This window comes from Porites lutea, chromosome 2 (assembly GCF_958299795.1).
Source record: "Porites lutea chromosome 2, jaPorLute2.1, whole genome shotgun sequence".
Lineage (NCBI taxonomy): Eukaryota > Metazoa > Cnidaria > Anthozoa > Scleractinia > Poritidae > Porites > Porites lutea.
The window spans coordinates 47,726,393-47,739,159 of NC_133202.1; positions in this window are offsets into that span (position 1 = coordinate 47,726,393).

Sequence of the window (12,767 nt, forward strand, 5' to 3'; positions counted from 1 at the left end):
GCGTTGGTAAAACCGAAGCGAATTGCCACAAACAAAGGTATAAAAAATATCGTTAACAAGACATTCAATGACCCCGGCGCGGCTTTGGATCATAAGCGATTTATCGGCTTGTTTATGTTTTTGTTATAGTCTTGGGATAAGTTGTCATGGTGGTGTTAAGGATGAAAACGTTTAAATCATAATATTGATAAAAAAGAAAGACCTTTACTCTTCCAATTAAAGGATTTAGTCGGGTTATTTGAGGAAGTCAAATTCGACAACTAAAAAGTGTGTCATTGACTAGTAAAAATATATTTGGTTATGGATGTCAAAAAAAAAAGATCGAAAACAAACGAAAAAATAGCTTAGAACCCTTCGTTAAAACTTCGCTAACTTTGGCAGATTTTTGTATTATTATTTCGGCGTATCCTGATTATAATGGAATAATTTTTTTGTATTAGAGTAGGAAACATTATGCGGTGTGTTGCGGCTAGCCACAGCTTTGAAGTGTAATGTTTGCATGTTATAATATATTCGTTTGTCCGAATACGTGCTCTAAATCTTCACAAAAATTTTCCGTTATGAGTTTTATGAGCTACCAATTTGCTAAAATGAGACACTACAGGATAAACATAGGGGAAAAAGGGGCACAAAGCAAGCCAAAAAAGAGTGGAGAAATGTAAAGGATTGGAAAAGAAAAGACAATTCAACCAGTCAAAAGATATTTTATTCAATGATTTTCACCGATTAAAGTTAAAAAGCAATTCATTTCGCGCAAACTTAACATAATCAATTGAACGGTTACATATAAAGAAAACGATAAAGCCTTAAGTAAGAATCGGACACAACGGAGAAAGAGTTAGGAGCGAAGTAAACACGAAGTCGTGTGAGCAGAAAAAAAATAAGTGGAAGAGGCGGGGCAAGAAGAAGGAGAAGAAAGAACTGATTTTGTTAACTTTAACATGGGCTATAATAACAGTATTATAATCAGATGTGATTCTCAGTCACTAGTAGTAACAATAATTTATATCAAAGTGGGCTGCGTAGTTTTGTTTTAAGCCTTGCCTTTTTTTCTTTCAAATAACTATCATCAAGGAAATGATGTTCATTTGTCGACAGTGGCATGGTTTTTTACTATTTCATTAAATCTAATAATTTGTTTGAAAAGTTTTCTACTACATTATTTCTCTAATTTTGATTTGAGTTGGCTGGGCTAGAAGTTTTATTTAATGTGAAAAGTTAAGAAATGCCTAAGAAAAAAACATTCCTGTATTGAAATTTTAAAATAGCTATGATGACAATAGTGTTAAAAATTCAGGCAAGTGTGGGGACTCAGAATATTGGTGCAAACACGGAAGGCAATGGCAACATAATCATGTCTAAATATGTTATCGCCTGATATCTGATGATGTTCGCGATCGCGTTACATGTAACATTTATAGTTTTTCCAAGATATTAGATACAGTTAGTTTGAATTGGCTATGTGGTGTGATCACTGTGCCTACGAATCACGTAGGCGTTGGTGATCAGTTCTATGTTATAGGTTTAGCAAGTGAACAAGGAGAAAAGAAGATGTTCGTCGACTTTAATCTCCGTTTGCGTGAGAGTTGATAACCTCACTGATGAATTTGAGATCACTTCCGTTTCTTTGAGATATTTTGCTCCTAGCTATATTGATCATTTATCATGTAATTCCGCTATTGTGAAATCTTCATTGACATACGGATTGTACAAGACAAATGGTTGACTGAGTTTCTAATATTCACAGCAATAGGGCTAAACAATTCATTAACCAGACCCAGTACATGAGAACACCTCGGCTTGTCCTATAAAATAAATCAAAGCTGCACGTTGCACTGTCTAAAACTCCCAAATAATACATGTTACACTAACTTTAAGTTTCGTTCCTGAACCTTACAGAATCTCATACCGCCTTAGGTCAAATTTGCAAACTTTGCAATTTAATTGAAACGCAGATCTTTCGAAAACAAAAAGATGGTAACAAAAAACATTTCCTTTCCAAGTGTGTTTCTTTGAAATCTTCCACGAAACTAATCGACTTTGTTTTCTTAGTGATAGCTCATTCCTCTTTGCACTTGCACCACTAGCGAAAAATGTGGTACGTGCCATTCGACCGGATTTCTGGCGCTCGTACCCAAGCAAAATAACTACCGGGATGAATAATACAACCACGTCTATCACCAGTCAGCGTCATTTATTTGCCGAGAAGCCATGAAGAAACGGATGCATTAGGTTAACTAAAAAACAAACTGCTAGGAGACTGTGTTTTTGAGTCGGTATCAACACTAATCGTCGTTGATACGATCATAGAATTTACCCACCCACAAGTGTGTTGTGTTTGTCTAAAAAACACCGTATCCAATGAGACAATTGCTGCTGGTAACTATACTGAAAACGTTTGTTTATTTTCAAATGTCACAGGTTCACACTGGCAGTATTGAACATTCAGTCTGTGTACATGAACATGATCTGAACTATTCATAAAGAACTCAACTGAAAACTCTCATCAGATGCAACTGACTCAGATGTTTCAACATTTAGCTAAACAAATTGTATTTGATCGCCGGTGCATGCCGGGTTTTTAAAATTAGTGTAGCATACACCATATTTTTCATTATAATAATAATCTATTACCAGAAGGACAGCAACGAGTAAAGCCATTTTAATAATTCGGAATTATTCAGGGTCGTGCAGCTAGCGCTTAAATTTTGGAAAAATTTTGTATTTGCAACATTATATCGGTTTACTTAGTAGATCTGTGTTGTTTCAGACACAATAGAGACAGTTTACTCTATGTGTTTGGACGAACATTCTCTTAACCCTCCTTTGAAGTATTCAAGCATAATAGCGTTGTTTCAGTACACAGGTTTCCCCTTTTTTTAGTTTGAACGAGCGCTTCTTCGGGTGAAAGAGTCTATAAGCTACCCCTGCAAAACGTTAGTAAATTTCCTTACTTGTGATTTATTTAGATATGAACTCGAGCAGAACAAAACTTGTGAAACTTCACATTGTTCACTCGACAAACAAACCGCTTAAAAATATGCTAGCAAGCTCATTCTGTTCTCGTATATTCTGTGCGAACAGTTAGTTATTTTTCTGTTAAAAACGCCGAATATTTGAGGACCGAGCTCAGTGGAAAAATCTAAAAGATAACTGACTAAATAAGAATTTTATTTGGACAAATGCATTGACAAATGTATAAAAAACAACAAAACTACATACGGTACCCGAATTAACCAGCAAAATATTTCATTGAGAAGAAATAGGTTTTGATAAAGTACTTCGGCTAAAACAAAAACTGAACCGCAAGCCAAAAACAAAAAGCCACTCGTGCCTCGGAATTAAGGAAGTAATTCCTTGAGAATGTAGTACGTTTTCCATTGTGGAATTGCTAGTCAACTATAGCAGCTGACTGCATGCGATAGCCCAATATAAACACACAGAAATGGTTTAAAGAAAATCCAACGGGCATTAAAAGTTTATTGGGTGTCATGATGCATCTAGTTAAAGGCAACTGAAAAGTTACTTATGAAAATTAAAATTAATTCTCCTGACACGCTCAGAGTCATGCTCTTTCACATTAGTGGCACGGCACTTCGCTGCAGTAAGTTCGAAAAAAAAATTCTATGATATAAAGTTAAATTACATTGTTTCAGAGGAATTTTTAGCAGCCTTTTATGGTCTTTTAATAGGTTGTAATACGTGTCCTAAACATTTTTAATAGATTTTGTTTTACAGCATGAAGTAAACATCACTTGTTGTGGCCAACCACAGCATTGACTGGTATTGGTTGCACCGAACCTGTTGACTTAATACGTGCTCTATTTACACACAAACGTTTTCCGCTATCAGCAGTACAATGTTTTTGTTGGTACTAACAATTTGTTTGAATAAACGTAACCCGCTATGAACAACATAAAGTGCGGAACAGGAAACAAAAAACGTAATAAAACACCGAATAAGAAGTATAGGTTTGCGATGGAAACTGATAGCTCGAAACAGTAGCTCGATGCGTAGGACATTTATCAGATGATTCTACCGATAATTTTCGCACAAAGACTCTTTTTGCGAAAATTATCGGTGGAATCATCCAATAAATGGTAAGTAACAACACAGTTACTTGCAGTTAAACGAAAGGAGGGCAATTCAAGAAGGAGAGCTGTTATTTTAATAACTCCTTTCAGTCTTTAAAAGACTTATCTAAGGAAATCTAAATTTCAACAACAATTAAGGCGAGTCATCAATAGACAATAATACAGCCATTTTAATTAGCTTTTGTCGGATCGGAAAGGATTGGATAGTAACATATACGACCAAAAAATGGGTGCCAAAGATTATTTGAACTTGCTCGCAAGTCAGTTCGCAGAGGAAATAGACTGTAAGACTGAGGTCACTTTCTTCCACATGGATCCCGGCTTTTTTTATTTAACAGTTGCAAACTTGATTGTTTTAAGAAGCGCGTAAATAGATTTCTCATTTACCGTACTGCTTTATTGTTTTTGTATTTTCTATTAAACTGACTTTCTATTATATTTGCATAATTATGTACCACTTTCTGCACGTGCTAACATACTGCTGATTCAACTACATCATCATGTTTTGTTTTTCGTTTTAAGTAAGTTGTGCCCACAAGAGCGGGCGAATATCTCTCCCACTCTCTTAAATAAAACTTGCTCTTGGTTCTTGAAGACACTCTGACGCCGCTCTCTCTTCTCCTACTTCAAACCTTAAATGAACCTTTTCATACACACGATCCGGCCATGGGTGGTCTTCCTTGTTTCTAACGTCAGTTTATAACAACAACATCACTTAAAATAGACGTATCTTGATTATGGTCATCTCGCTAGATGAAAATAGAAAAAGAAAACAAAGTCTTCATAAAATTTGGCAATTACTTGTTTTCTTGCGTGGCCTGATCCTAGCTGATCCTAATAAATAGATAACAATTACTATTATTATTAATTATCATTACTTTTATTAGGATGCGGCGGCTTACCACAGTTTTAAAAACTATTGGTTACTTCTATAACATTTTAACTGAGTACGTGCGAGTGTAGACGTATCAGTAAAATTGGAAGGAACACAAACAGGCAAACTGATTAAAATAATATGGTACATACGATTGCATGTTTCCTCAGTAATATTCGGGCAAAGTATTATTAATATGAAGCAGTACAGACAGAGTAAGCCAATTAAGAAGAGGAACTAGAGAAGAAGAAGAAGAAGAAGAAGAAGAAGAAGAAGAAGAAGAAGAAGAAGAAGAAGAAGAAGAAGAAGAAGAAGAAGAAGAAGCAACAGTAGAAGAAGCAACAGATTTTTGGATAACTGTGTTTAGTTAGAAAGACATTTTCTTCGTTAGAGCAAAATGTCGTATTTTCTAACTCAATGTAATTTACGTAATATAAAGGGTATGTCTACACGTGTATCGGAGGCTCTGCATGATACATTTTAATCTAAAGAAAACTTTCCCCTGGTTCCAACTCTAAGACGCTCATGATGCATCTTTGACTCACTTCTCTATTCTCTGAAGTGCAAATTCCGTCCCGTCCTTAAATAAGCCCTTCCCCCTCTCCCTCCCGAATAAAAGAGCCCCTCCGAATACTAGCCACGGGGTTTCTCTCAGAATTTTACGGTGTGCAACTGAGTTATTCGTCTTCGCCGGTTGACGAGGTCTGATCATAATGAATCACTGGCGATTTTTATTTTGACATACAGTTGTAAAAAGTGCTAGCTAAGTGAGGCCAGGTACAACTGTAAAATGTTATAGGTGCTTTTCTGACCAAAAGTTAACCGCCCAGTTTATTGGTTTTTGTGGATGTTATTTGTTAGACCAATTAACGGAGAAAAGGGAAAAAACGCAAAGCCGAAAAAATGTACAGCATTTGAAGGGAAATTAAGATCAATAAAACGGCACGCAAATATAATTTGAGAATTGAATCTTCAAAATGTTTTGGTAGGGCAAAGTAAACATTTTGACAGATCATCGACACTTCGGATCAATGACAAAGGTAAGATACGAAATAAGACACAGAGATAGCTGAAGAAGACGAAGAGGAAGAAGTTTAATAACTACAATTTCGTTTAGTAACTATAACTCATAGCTGGGTTATCTCATTGCTAATTTTGATTGCGTAATCGATCAGGAGAGAGAACTTTCACCTCTCGTGACTTGTGAAAAGTTCAAATCTACTTAATCACATGACACAGAACACATAAATGTATAGTTAAAAGGGCGATTATAAGTATTTTCCCGGACATGCCTCTTTCTTATAAACCAATTACCAAAAAGGAAAAGATTTTTTATCCCAACTTCATTTTGATTTTCTGTAAGTTATTTCATTACATTAGGGGTACTGGGCCTGACTTTTTCTTGAACGTAAATCTGAAAAAGTGGATCGATTGTAATTATATTTGTGCAAAAGAATTAAAGTTTCTATGGATCTACAAAGTAAAGAAATACAGTGTTGAATGTAAACACGTGAAAATGGTTAAATCTAAACAGGGCTAAAATGGCAAAAGCAATATATAACAAAATGCAATAACCGTTCAAAATATAAACAATTCACCAAAATCATGTCTAAAAGTGCAATACCGTCATATAGTTCGGTCGTTTTTCAATTTTTGTTTGCGTGATTGTTGAAAGCTTCTCTTGTGTTTCGTTGAGATCACTTCCGTTTCTTTCAAATGTTTCTTCTTCGCGGCCTTCCGTAATGCAATTCCGCTATTGTGAAATCTTTGGTGACCTACAGGTAGTCAAATCCCAAGGTTGACTGGGTTTTTAAGAGGTCCAAAGTATATTTCACGCATTGCAGTGTGACGATATTCAAGACAAAAAAGATGATTTAGGTTGGTCCCAATAATTTATTAGTACAAAAGAAATGAAATTACGCCTTGGGTTCTGAGATAAGTACAATTAGTCAGCCTTTTTATCTTGACGGTTTGAAAAGACAAATTGCCTTGACTAAACTAACAGGTTCCACCTCAATTCACTCAACCTTGTCAAATGTCACTCGATTATAAAATGCGCATTTTGTTCCAATTTTTCCAATTTTAGTCATACTGGTGCATTTTCTAAAAAATGTTGTCGATAAGTGTTTCTTATTCAAACACTGGAATAGATGCAAGGGCTTTAGTATGTCCTTTGATTATCAAATAGTTTTTTTTGTTTCTTTTTGTATTTTTCACACAAGTTTTTGCCTCACAGACAAATTCTTTTTCAAGCCAATTTTCTGCATTTTTACACATTTGCACGCTCATTTTATGCCGTGCACTAGAATGGAATATCATAAGACCAACTGCCCAGTGTTACCGAGTATACTGTGAGGTCCGATCTCATGAAGAAAAGGATGGATTGTCTTTTGTATCAAAAGTTGAAAGAATTTATTCCGGATAAATATGCTCTGAAATTATCCACATTTGTTTTTGTATAATCTACAGTAGGTTCTGTAATAACTGTATATGGAAAATATTAGTATCGGCAAATATTTATGAATTTTGCCACTGTTTACAAGAATTTCTTATGCCAGCGAACTCTCGTCTGTCTTACAAAATATGTTTTTTTAATAAGTCTGTTCAAAATCCTTTTCTCAATCACATCTGCATGCATTTATTCAGCCAACAAAGAGAACGTTAACTTCTGCTTTTACTTTTGAAAGCTATAGTCATCCCTTGTTATCAACTGACAACCCAAAGTGATTCAAATGTACCAAACGTCTCAGAGAGAATTCATCTGATGTCCTTACACTTTGATTTACCCAATTACACATCTAGTAGTCGGTACTGTATGAGGTAAACATAAATTGATAATTTGCAAAAATATTGTTCAGAAACATTTGTTGGACCGTCAAAAGATTATCTAACTAAAGTGATTTTTTACTTCATAAAATTTAAAGCAACTAATTCTGTTACTCGAAACTAAGTCAGGGGAATATATTCGTATAAAATTTGCAACACTTTTGTTATCTTACAACTGCTGCTACTGTTTTAATCGATATCGACTTCTGTCACTTGTAGATTCTTCTAAATTTTGTTATTCTTGTTCGTAGATTTAAGGTTTGTATGTATACTGATTGTAAAGCTACAGTAGTACTAGGCTTTACTGTCATTAAAGTTCATATATATTTATCTGCTGAATTAAGAGAAATTTTGCGTTTTTGTTTCTCTGGGAAGCTGTCCCTTGACAGCCTTTCTAAGGTACAAACGTGCTAAACAACTTGTTTGCAATTGCGAGAGAACGATGGGAGGTTTTCTGAGTTATATTCATTTCTCAGTTAAGTTGCCTATATCTTTTCATACAGTATTCATCTCAACCTACGCTTTAGCAGTAAGAATGCCATTTCATGCCCTTGAACTACATATACTCAGCGAGTAAGAAACAGCCAATTTCTCTAGTATTTATCTGTTTTCTTGTGAGAATTTTATTGGAAATTCTTACTGAATGAGGCAGATCCCTTAAAAATCGGTTGTTGAAAGGACATTTGACAAGAAAACTGGAAACTTATTAAAATTATTACAATTCAATTAAATTGTAAAACAAGCATGCAACATAAAGTTAACAATGTAATGGCTTTCGAAGGGAGTCTATTATATTGCTTCAATCTACTTCCAGCATTTCTGCTTTTCTGTAGACTACTCGTCACTTTTGATATGAAAAGCTTGTCACTGAGTTTATTCCTGAAATATTATTAACTCAAAAGTGATGACAGCAGTAAAGTAAATTTAAGTTTATCTCAACTCGTTAGATGAGCTCTCAACAAAGTCTTCGACCATACTGGTCTTGCGTTCATGAAACACTTGAATGAGGCTGGTCTCGAGTAAATTTGCGGACGTATTCCGGTATTATTTCCTAAAATCCTAAAAAAAGGAAGTGTCAGTTGTTTATGTTTCATCCTTCGCACGATCGTTTTGTAGCAGACAACAAAAAACTACCGGATTATTTTACTGCTGGTATCAGACAATGCGTCATGATATCTGTGAAAATATCACTTTGTTCTAATAATTGGCCTGTAGACATTTTTCCCAACAAATTGATTCCAATTCATAACAACCGGCAGGAAGGCTTATGAGGATCAGATCTCCCAAATCCGATCAACAAACAAACATATGTTATGGCAAAATGATCTATTTTGTTGTTGTTGTGGATGGTAACCGAGCTGATCGCCATTTTGAAAGATACAAATTCCTCCTTTCGGTAATTGTTTTACGCGAGAGATTTCTTAGTTCGCAACAAACAGTTCTCTTATTGATTTTGAAGTTAATCTTTTTATTTCTACCGAGAATAAAAAAAATCCGCAGAGGGGAAGCTGATAAGAACAATCAAGAAACTGAAGACAGTGGTGACTTTAAAGTGCATGGCCGAACAAAAACTTTGCCAGAGACTCCGCTTTTTTTCAAAAAGTCTTCTTCGTTTTAGTGACCTTCATTTTAACCTTTCTGTCATAATTAAAGTGTAACTTGCACTCATTTATAGTCGAAGGTTTGCGGAGTAATTTGTGGTGTGATCGCGTGAGGGATAAGACTACATTTATTGTTGTGTGGCCATATCTGAAAAAGAAGTCACCGAAGAATGTTGCTTGAAAGTTAAACATTTGTGTCGAAGTAGGGTGGGTTGTCTGGTGGTGGGCTGTCTCCGTTTGGCGCTTTCCTTTAACACGAAGTAAACCTTAAGTACTTAATGTACTTAATGTATCTTTCAGTTTCATCGCAGTGGATGGTCGGTTAGTTCGAAGAATGTTCATAAACGTAAAGCAAAGTTTAAGCAACATTTTTTAGGTAACGTCATGAATTTTGTCAGGAGAGAAAAAAAGGACAGGTTTTATTAAAAAAGAAACATCCTGATTTTGGAGGATAGAAGTATTGCTTATTCTTCTTATTATAAACTATGATTCATTTACTAAAACAAGATCTAATGTGGTCATCAATACAACCAGAAAAGCGTAAAATTAATTATAATTAGAGCTTGCGAAACAATCCGCCCTCAGCGGAAGCAATTAACGAATATTACATTGTCACGCGATCCGAACGTAATGGGCGTGACGTCATTAGTGGACTTCGTAACAACTAATTAATGTTTCGGGTGTCACGGGATAGGGATAATAATCTTACATCAATTCTTATTGAGTTGAATTTCTGTGTATAAAGTCTCTTGAAATAAAAGCCTGATTATTGAAAGCTACTGATAAGAAAGGCAGTTATATTGAAGTCCTTGGACTGTTTGAATGCATATGAAGACTGTAAATTGTGCTTTGAAATGAGAATATCAACTTAACAGGTAAAGTTGCAGTTAGACTTGATGATTTTTTTAAACTCTTGTGTTCCAGATCAAAAACAATAGAATAACATCCATAATAAGAACAATATAAATGATCGTGGAAGACAAATTAGTACGCTGAGTCAAAACCTGAAAAAATAATACTATTAGAGTAAACAGAATGGTGCAAAAGCACTGTTGTATCTGTCCCTGCTTTCTTTGACTGATACGATTTTCTGGGAACCTCTGTCACAGAATACAGTATTCCTTGGTTTTTTCACCTAAGGATTTAATCTAACATTTTGACCTTGCTTTAGTATTGAAAATGACCGTGCCACGCCACGCGGCCTTTTGGCACCCCAAATTTGTTTATCAAGGTCATTTTTCACAGAGTCCACGAACTAGACATTTAATTTTTCATTGCCCATTACGTTGCTGTGTACTAATTTTTAATCGACACGTGCCGAACTACTAGTAGAACAGTTAACAAACTTAGTGAAGCAGTGCTGTAAGTAATGACGTCTGAAATTATCGTTTTCTTGGTTGATTATTGTTATGCATGCAGTTGTTAATGAGTAAGAACGTTTTTTTAGTAGTTATCTTTAACAAAAATATACTATTACTGACTCAAGTCCACAAATGGTTACTGACAATACTGCCGGAGTAAGTGAATTGAAGTAGTAAGTATACTGTTAATCGATAGTCACTCTAATTTGGTTTTGATTCCGCCGTAGTCATTTTATAAACTGGAATTAGCCCCTTGTAAGGAAAAAGAAAGGCTAGTTCTTAAAAGAGCTTCTTCGCAGTCTACATCGGTTAAGTACTATTAAAAACGAAATATTTCAAGTTTGTCTTTTGCAGTTAATGTTAATCTAGATTATTTATTCCATCAGAAACATACTGAAGTAAACTCGTATACCGGTTTCAGTTTCTTCTTGGCACCAGCCGCACTCTGATTTATAAATATATATATACCTGCTTTCAGCTTTCCACCGAACCTACATTGCATCGCCGGCTATGTTTAATACTATTATTGTATCTTTTACTCGATGTATCTTGTTATTTATCCTGAATTGTAAGTTCAATAAAGTTGAAGTTAAATTTACGTCTTTATTTATCTGCATTACACCAAATTTATATCAAATTTTCGTTCAATGCAAGAAAACTAATGACTCAAAATAATGACTCAAAATTTCGTCACAGACTTTCATCAAAAATTGAACGATATATTCACACTTTAGAATTGGTTAAAGACTTAACACTGCGCTTAAAAACCGGTGAATTTGCTGAAAATCATTGTATATAACTCAACAAGCAAAACTGTGATGTCCTTTCTAGGCTAAATTCTCCGCTGGTTGAGAGGAATTTTAAACGAGTGACTTAGGGTGGGTTTCCACTGTCGTGTAATTTTTACGTCGGACGCGCGTAAATGGAATAGGGGCAATAATGTATGATAGGTGGCGCGCAAACGTGAAAGTTAAACCTCGCTCAACTTTAACGTTTACGAGCGACACTTCATTCATTACTTCCATTTTATTTACGCTCGTGCGCACGTAAAAAATTACGCGGCAGTGGAAATCCACCCTTAGACCAGCAGAAAATTAAAGGGTGAAAAGTAGTTGTTAACTCAACACATTTCGGAAGGTTTGATATGCTTTTTTCCCATTTTGCGCAAAATCTACTCTAGGTATATATATACGAATAAAATATTTTGTGCACCAAAATGGTGACTGGATAAAGCCGTTACTATATTCAGACTACTATTTAAGCTTAGTTTTTAGCCTCCTCATGACAAAGCTAATGTCATTTAAAGTAAAGGTGTTAAAAAAGACTTGATTTTTTATTTTTTTTTTTTTTCTTTTCGGATTTTTGACCGTACCTTAATATTTAGAGAATTCAAAGTATCAAACTGCATTGTCACGCAAACAGTATCACAGACGTCAGAATTGTGGGTGAGGCCCATTGACGTCACGGGCTAATTGTTTACCGGCACTTTCAAATTCAGCAGGTTGCTAGTTTAAAATATGAATTGTTTCGCTTCAAATAACCAAGTTTATGTTTACTTAAAACACCAATGGTTTGGTATTTACCAAAGCACGTCTTTTTGACTGCATTCGTGCATTGGGGTAAGCAGCCATTAGATGCTATCCCTGCCATCTTGAATACTATAGACAAGTACTGAACTTTTTGAAGGCTTGTTTTTGTAAAAAATAAATAAATAAATTTTATAAGATTCATCAATATTGTTACTGTTTCTCCCAAGGTATCAGATATTTTTGTCTTGAATCAGCGCAGGCCATGTGAAAACCCCTTTGTAAGTTAACACAGTCCTCAACCGGCTTTTGTCGTTTACACTGAGAAAATCATAAGATGAGATTATTATTATAACGATCATCATAATAATTACTATGATTTTGATTATTCTTACCTCTATGTACAGCTTGAGGACCAAGTTTCTGGTGACGCTCACGCCTGTACTGTAATGATTTCCGAAGACGTCGGCCCGGCACACTCGACA